The following is a 7,811-nucleotide window of genomic DNA, read 5'->3' as shown; positions in this document are numbered from 1 at the left end:
TTCAGCACCTGTCAGTCGCCGCCTGTGTCACGAGGATAAGAACAATTGCCCGCCGCGATTACTCGCTGGTTATGGCGCTCGGCTGCTGACCGAAAGACGCGGGTTTGATCCTGGCCGCGGCGGTCGAATTTCGGTGGAGGCGAAATTAGATAGGCCCGTGTGCTGTGCGATGTCAGTGCACGTTAAAGAACCCCAGGCGGTCGAAATTTCCGGAGCTCTTCACTACGGCGCGTCCCTCATAGCGTAAGCTGCTTTGGGACGTTAAACCACCATAAACCTCGAAGTGCCTCTCTAAGCGCTCCTCGGACGAAGTTCATGGAGCGACACGCACCTGCGACAAGGAAAACACCTCTGGATAGTTATAATGCTGCATGCGCTTCCACGTTAGCAAACGCGCCGCTCGGCGTGTTCGCTTCATCAGCGTACCAAGACGCTGGGCTGCAACACCAGCGCTATGAGGATTATTGTTACAGAATTTTAATATGCCCGTATGTACCGTGTATCTACTGATCAGTCGTGACAGCGACAACGTCAGCAGCTGCGCTTGGCTCGACTCCTCAGCGCTCGGACTAAATCCGCCGCCTCAGCCCTCAGTGACATTGAAGTGCCGGCCGCATTTCTTTGCGAGAACTTATTTGTCAGGATCAGGAACACGGGATCGATCGTAATTACGCTGCTGCAAACGTAAACGAAGCGATGGTAGCGACGGCTGATAGAAGCCTTCAACGTCCAGCCGGCAGTATAGTTTTCATTTCGGCTGCTGCTATAGGCTGCACTGCTCGCAGCTAGCAATCACGGAGTCCACTTTTACTGCAGTTTACGTCATTTTTAGGGTATTTCATCATCCGAGAGTCCTGAGTTTGGACCAGAGCGGTGGAAAAAAGTTTTTCAATTTCGAACTCAAACCTCTTAGCAACAAATGTATGTTTCGCCGCCGGACCAGCGGCAACTAAGCCACAAAATGCAGGACTATCGGATTTTGATAAGAGAAAAAATTACCGACGATTACGTATACTTCCTAATGCGAAATTTGAGCGCAGCAAATAAGCTGTTTCACCTTTTCGATAGATTGAGGCAAAGAAATCGAGCAACACATGTATGCGCTATCACAGAATTTTTTTTTTTTTATTTTTCACACGTATTCGCAATTTCGGCTCGGGCGGTGCACATATGCAGATCCGCCGCCACCGATCTGGCTCTCTGATTGCCACCGCACAGGGGTTGCATTGGAGGAGGAGCGAAGAAAGGAATTAAGTTCGAGCCGGCGCTTTGACAACCGGAGACTCGCAGGAGGAGGGGGGAGGGGGGCGGCGTGTACACCCAGCGGCAAACGATGGGGGCAGAAGCGCGCGCAGCAAGCGGACAACACGATAAAGGGAGGAGGGAAGAGATAGCAGCGACTGACTGATGCCGCTGACGCCGATAGCGCTGGGGGGATGAAAGGGGGGCGGAGCTGGTTACGAGGCCGACGCCGACGACGACGCGAAACCCAGGAACGGACGCCAAAGACCTGCGCTCTAAAAAAAACAATGGATAGAAGTGTCCTCAGTGGTCTTTAAATGGTAGCCTTCAAGAGAAACAAGAAAGCAGAATGCGGTTTAGCCGTCTCGGTGGCTCAGTGGTATATATGGTGCTCGAAAAGACACAGGTTCGATCCCGGCCTTGGCGGTCGCATTGCTAGAAGCCCGTGTACTGTGCGATGCTACTAGCTGCACGTTAAAGAACCCCAGATGGTCAAAATTACCCAGAGCACTATGGCGTCCCTCGATCATAGACTGAGTTATACCCCTGTCAAGCGGGCAAGTTAAGTGCACTTACGGGGAGTGCGCTTTGGCATCCCGAGTGACACTTTGGGCTACGCGGTGCTAAACGGGAAACCAAAGTGCACTCAGTAAAATAAATAATTGCGACAGAAAATCAGCGGAATTTCTGAACAGGCAGATGGAAAAGAAAAAAGACTCATAATATTTGATTGCTTAACGTGATAGCGCAAATAAAACGAGGCTCAACAGATTTTAACGATGAAAAAAAAAATGAAAGTAGCAGAAAAGCCAAGACCAGCCAAGACTATCCAGAATTTCGACAACAAACAAGATGGCGGCGGGCAGCGATGTTGCATCTGATCACGTTAACTTGCTTTGTTGCTTCGCTTGTAGCTATAACCAACGAATTTTTTCTGAAAACAGTGTTATAACACGTAAAATAAAGTTGTAAGTATTTTTATGCATTATAAATTTTGTACCATTGGAACCGCTGGCGTCGAGGCTACGCACTCGGCCAGCAAAGTGTGGTCCGTGAACGCACTCCTAGCGGAGTGCACTTTCCCGCGAGTGACACTCTACTTGCGTCGTTTAGATGCGGCAAAGTGTACTTACAGCGAAGTACACTCTCCGTAAGTGCACTTAACTTGCCCGCTTGACAGGGGTATACCAGAATGGGGTTGAATGTATTTTGCAGCAAAACGTTGCTGTTGCTGCTTGCTCCTTCAGTCACTTTTCTGTACGTCAAAGCCGCGCTGCGGAGAGCGACTTCTTCCCTCCGCTTCTCCTCTTTCTCCGCTCTTCGGTTCTCTGACGCGCGCCATATCTTTGGCTGTTCCTAAAGTCCCTTTATGAGCTTTTCTAAAAAAAGCTAAGTACCGAAAACGTTTGCGGCGCCGCCGACGCACACTATTGGACAGCGCCCACTTCCGGTTGGGAACTGGTTCCGTTCCGCCATGTTCTTCCTAAGTCGTCCGGCTGCATAGTTCGACGGCGCTTGCACGCTACGTTTCTTCGTGACGCGAGAAGCGCCCGGACTAACCTCCACTGATCGCAGCCATGCAGAGCTGCATCTACGTTTTTCCAGATTACTGTAGATGATCCTGACCTGGTTGTCTCGAAGTTTCCTTGCCGGCTTTAAACTGAGCGATGCCGCGAGCGGCGGGCATTTCGTAGTTCGGCGACTGACGAGCACGTCTGTTGCTTACGGCGCCGCCGAGTGATTCAGTTGTTTTGCGGGCGCAAGTCAGCCCAAATAAAGAGCTTCGTTTGCAAGTTTGTTGCTGTCTTCCTGACCGCTGGACTGCCGTCACTACAACGTGACAGTATAGTTGTGCTGGCCACGGACATTCAGCGGAGGTGACTTTTTTATATTTGTCGCTGTTTGCTGGAAGTCACTTTAGTTTATCGGGCGCTTTTTTGTATCCGCAGCAGCAGCCGAAATGCCGGGCTGTTGCACCTTCGGGTACTCAACCCAGTCAGGAAAAGGGCTGGCGTTGTTTTCAGTGCCGCTGGCGAAGAACAATATTGTGCGACAGAAAGCGTGGCTCCACAGGATTGGGAGAAAAAATTTCAAGCTGACGAATTCTGGCAAGTTATGCGATGTAAGCTCAATTCTTGTTTTCCATCGTTGAGATTCGATGCTCTAGTAGCAAACTTTGGCTGGCGAGTCAGAATTGCTAAAGCTCCCAGCTCGCACTATGCTTGACGATTGTTTGATTACGCGCTGCTGTCCGCCTTTGCCATTTCGTAAACATGCATGTCAGTGCAAGTATGCGCGCGTATTTCAGCCTACGGCCCCACTCCAGCTGGTCCATTGAGATCAAGTAGCCAAAACCTTTTCGCTCAGTAATGCGCCCTGAAACCGTAGCCTCTTGCGAAGTGTTCTGCAGTACGCCTTGCCAATTCTTTAATAGTACCGCGCGACCGTCGACCAGCCGGCTTGTCAGCGCCTGATGACAGCGCTGAGCGGCAAAACGAGCGAGAACCAGTGCATCTGAAACAAATGCGCTTATTCTCGCTTGATTCGCGCTCCGCGCTATGATAAGGCGCTGACAAGTCGACGCTCGCGCGGTACTATTAAAGAATTAGCGGTGTGTACTATCAACGTCAAATGAAATGCGAACAAAACACCTGAAACGCGAGCGCAAAAAAATCAAGCATATTAGAAGCTGGAGATTAAATACAGGCGTGGGCTATTAACAGTTCAGAAGAGCGGTCTTTTCGGCTTCGTTGGGAAAATCAACTGCTCATGTATTTTGCCTCCCTAGTATAATATCTGCGAGTTGTGCTGTTCGCCTTTCAATTGGCTTGTTCGCGTTTCAATTGACGCTGATAGTACAAAACTCGCGCTCCAATTAGATGAATTTACATGTGTTCACACTCGCGCATAGCATGTCTGATTTATTGGAGTGTTAGCTGCACAAGTGCTCTACGTGCCAAAAGTTTATCTGACGCGGGCGCAAAGAAATTTTATTGCTGTGCGAAACCAACGGTCAGTCTCAGCGTCCAGTGCCCATAATATTCCTTTCATTCTATTTCCGCCATGCAAGTAATCCGCGAGGCAGCACCGTAATTATTTCGTGCATGCCGGCCCCCCGCAGACATCGGCTTCCCTGTCTGTCCTAGAAATTCATGAAGGGACTTCAGTGTGTTCACCTGCACAGCTGGGTTTTTGTATTTTTCATCTTCATATATATTCCTAATATGACTACCCTTCTTTAAAGCTCCATTTTATTGAAGATCAATTCGAGCCAATAATTCTGAGGAAGCTTGGCATAAAGAAACTGAAATGCGCTGCTGTCCCGTCAATATTCTCTCACCGGCCAGCAAAGCTGCCCCGCAAACCGCCACAAACCGCCGTTGCTGGTATTTGCAATATGCTACATATAAAGTTGCACGCGTGTCCGTGTTCTCTCGCGAACTGGCCGCCGCACCACAACTGCAGTTTCGCCGTCTCCGACAAAACTCAACGCAAATCACATTCGGAGCGCATTACTGGCACGTTTCCCTTCTCCTCATACCAATCTCATTTACTACATTTTTCACTGCCCCTTACAGCAAAGCCGCGACTCTGCAAGGTCCGCCGTTCCAATGCATACAACCGCGCCGCCGGAGTGCGTTAGGAAGAACATGGCGGACGACGCGAGCTGCAGGGGAAAGAGCGGTAGGAGAGGAGAGACTTGTCGCTACTTAGCAAAGCTGATCTAGGGACTTTAGCTGTTCCCAGCGCGCGCGCGCGCGCCCTTTCTCTCCATCACCCTTTCCGCCTTTCGTCTCCACTCCTGTCGTTCTTGCGCTTTCCTCCTTTCCATGCATCTGTTCAACGCTACGATCATATATAGAGAGATTCTACGATTTCTAGTCATGAGCCCTCAAATGTTAAAGTGGTGAAAGCAAAAATTGGCGGTTATCAGACGCTTCACTACTACATTCATGCAGAGGCCGCTAACATAATCTATTCTCATGTTGATACTGCCGACGTGCATTTGACACAAACCTAAACTCGTATGGTATACATATCAATAAAACGGTTTATTGCAGCAGCTTTAAACAAAATGTTACTCAGTTGGCAGTTACTCAGTTGGCAGGCATGAACAGCTAACAATTTTGTATCAGGCCAGCTCCAGCAAAGGTTGTAGCCAGTCATCTTGCAAAACTCGTTTTGACCATCTCGCAAAATTTAGTGCCTGCGAATAATTCCGAAATTACAGCACAGAATGTAATTGCAAAATACTCGGCTGACAAAAATTAAGTTGTTCAGCGTAGATGTAGGAACACAGTATCACAAATTTGACTATATCGATCCCAAAAAAATTCTGCAGTGCAATTTGGTATATACTACAACCAGTGAAATTATTAGTGAGTCAGGTGAGAAGCAGAAATACAGTCGCCTTCAATTTTTGTCTAAACAAAAGTGATAATAATGGTGGTGGATTTTTATGACACAAGAGCAATTGTGGCCAAAAAGCACCAAGAACAAGGCTAACATCAACAAAACAAGAAAACATTAAATTTACGGCGCTCTGGCTAGCATACGCAAATAGACGTCTGCACAAACGGTTTTCAGGCGAACAATATTTGGCACACGAGTTTCCCAATAGAAGCTGCAGGAGAGGATAAAGGGGGAGAGGTCGGCCGGTGGTAAGGTGACCCTGGCCTGCTACTTCACATGGGGGAAAGGGGAAGTAAAAGGAGAGCAAGGGGGCAGTGGTTGTAATAGGGGGATTAACTACTATCGTGAACAATATGAGCAGGAACACCGGAGTGCGTAGCAGATAGCCTCAAACCCTCCTTGTGGTGATACGCTGTGGCTGCTTTCAGCAATTAAGTGGCGAATTCGGCCATTGTGCATTCTGCCCAGTAAACCATAAAACGTACCATAGACACCAGCAAGATATTTACGCTGGACATTAGACACCTCCATTAGACATCCATATTAGTACCGTTTACGAAAAATCTACGTACCTACAACATGAAAATTGGGGTCCAGTTCACGTTGTAGGTACGTACTGCAGACATCACGCTCTACATTTATCAGATATTTGTGAACATGTAAGTACGCCCAGTCTACGTAGCCTAGACGTCTATATGAAGAGAATATGACTATACATAGATCAATATCCAGGTGAAAATTTCTAACTGGTTCCAGTCCTACTGTTTTAAGAGACACATTTCCAGACTGGAACCAGCTGCAATACGAGATGCAGCTGACACCTGTTACAATTCCAGATGGAACGGAGACCTACTGCATCCCAGCCACAGACTTCCCTATGGAGTCGTCGGGACGTCCAAGCACTCCAGCTAGCTCAAATACAGTTGAGTAAGCGAGTACATGGCCATCATGGGAGCCCAAAACACTGCAGATGACTTCCTAGTGCGTCAGTATTTTATTGCGCTCGGCGCTTTCACTGAATCTTCTCGTTGAGCATAATCGTCAGGTAACAGCTGCGGTGGCATCAATACTCTTCTGCCGAGCCCAATAGGCCAGGGTTGCTGCAAAAGAAAGCATAATTGTTCACTTTTACAGGTGACAAGAGAATGGCACAGCAACCACAACAAACAAACCCAGTAATTTACGCCACTTTTACCGACGCAAGTCTATGAAGCGTGAAAGGTTGCCCTTGCAGCACTAAAAGGCAGTCGTGCTGAGCGGAGTGTGCTTGCACACGCACTTCGGCACACCATCCGAACGCATGCCCACATTTCGGTAGTAGAGGCCAGTTGCATACATCACCAGCCTTTGTTTCAATACACAGCGAGTTTGGCAAAACAGCCAAACGAGTGAGCGTAAAAATATAACGTGCCGATAAATGCGTTAGAAGTTTTTCATTACGAACGCAAAAATAGCATAAAATACACTTCATTGAGTAAACTGAGACTGAGTACGCACCAAGAAAGGTCACGATCCCAGCCGGTGAACACGACTTGTAGTCCTAATTCGTACTGACGGGTCCACTTCGCCGATTAGTAAAAGCAATCAAACTGTCTTCCTTCAGCTCCATCAAGGAAAGAACGGTTGAACAATCTCGCCAGCAATAATAAGGGAATAATTAATTCTGTGTCGAGGTTCTTCAAACACAACGTTCTCACGGAACACGGTTGAAATCGCACGCGCCCTGCGCTCTACCCATGGAGGAAGAAAAAGTTTTTCAAGTTTTTTTACCTCCATGGCTCTACCACCTACCACTGCCGCCATGGCTGAACCTAGCCTCGTGCGGATGTGCGAAACTGTCACATATTTTGTATCGTCTCTTTTTTCTACTTAGTAGCAGGCTTGGTGTGGCATGAAAAATAAGTTAATTATTTTTAAATTGTAGCATATTACTTTTTTCACAGCTGCAATCGCCATGCGCAGTTTGCGCTATTATTGATAAAATACGATACGAACTACAACGCGATGGAGGCTTAGACAATTCACCGCACTTTCCCCGCCGCCGCCTGTCCGCAGCATAGAACAGGCATATGGGCAGCGCATGTAGCATGAAGGCAAGATGACCAATTATCATTAGGGTAACGGGCTGGATTCAGAGAGAATGCAAGCACAGCAGA

The 7,811-nt window shown here is 48.1% G+C and overlaps 1 long non-coding RNA gene across 1 annotated transcript; it reads right to left on the bottom strand.

The window, feature by feature from the left end:
* Positions 1 to 6,626: 6,626 nt before the first annotated feature.
* On the bottom strand, positions 6,627 to 7,451 carry LOC149352706 (uncharacterized). Its single transcript, XR_016289550.1, has 2 exons — positions 7,153 to 7,451; positions 6,627 to 6,755 (listed from the first exon to the last, which is right to left on the bottom strand). It is a non-coding gene; the product is annotated as an uncharacterized LOC149352706 (long non-coding RNA).
* Positions 7,452 to 7,811: the final 360 nt, after the last annotated feature.

The sequence above is a fragment of the Amblyomma mixtum genome, chromosome 3 (assembly GCF_055824585.1).
Source record: "Amblyomma mixtum isolate Tamu chromosome 3, ASM5582458v1, whole genome shotgun sequence".
NCBI classification, from domain to species: Eukaryota; Metazoa; Arthropoda; class Arachnida; order Ixodida; family Ixodidae; genus Amblyomma; species Amblyomma mixtum.
Note: the sequence above shows the minus strand (reverse complement) of the source record. Positions and strands in the feature narration are given on the sequence as shown.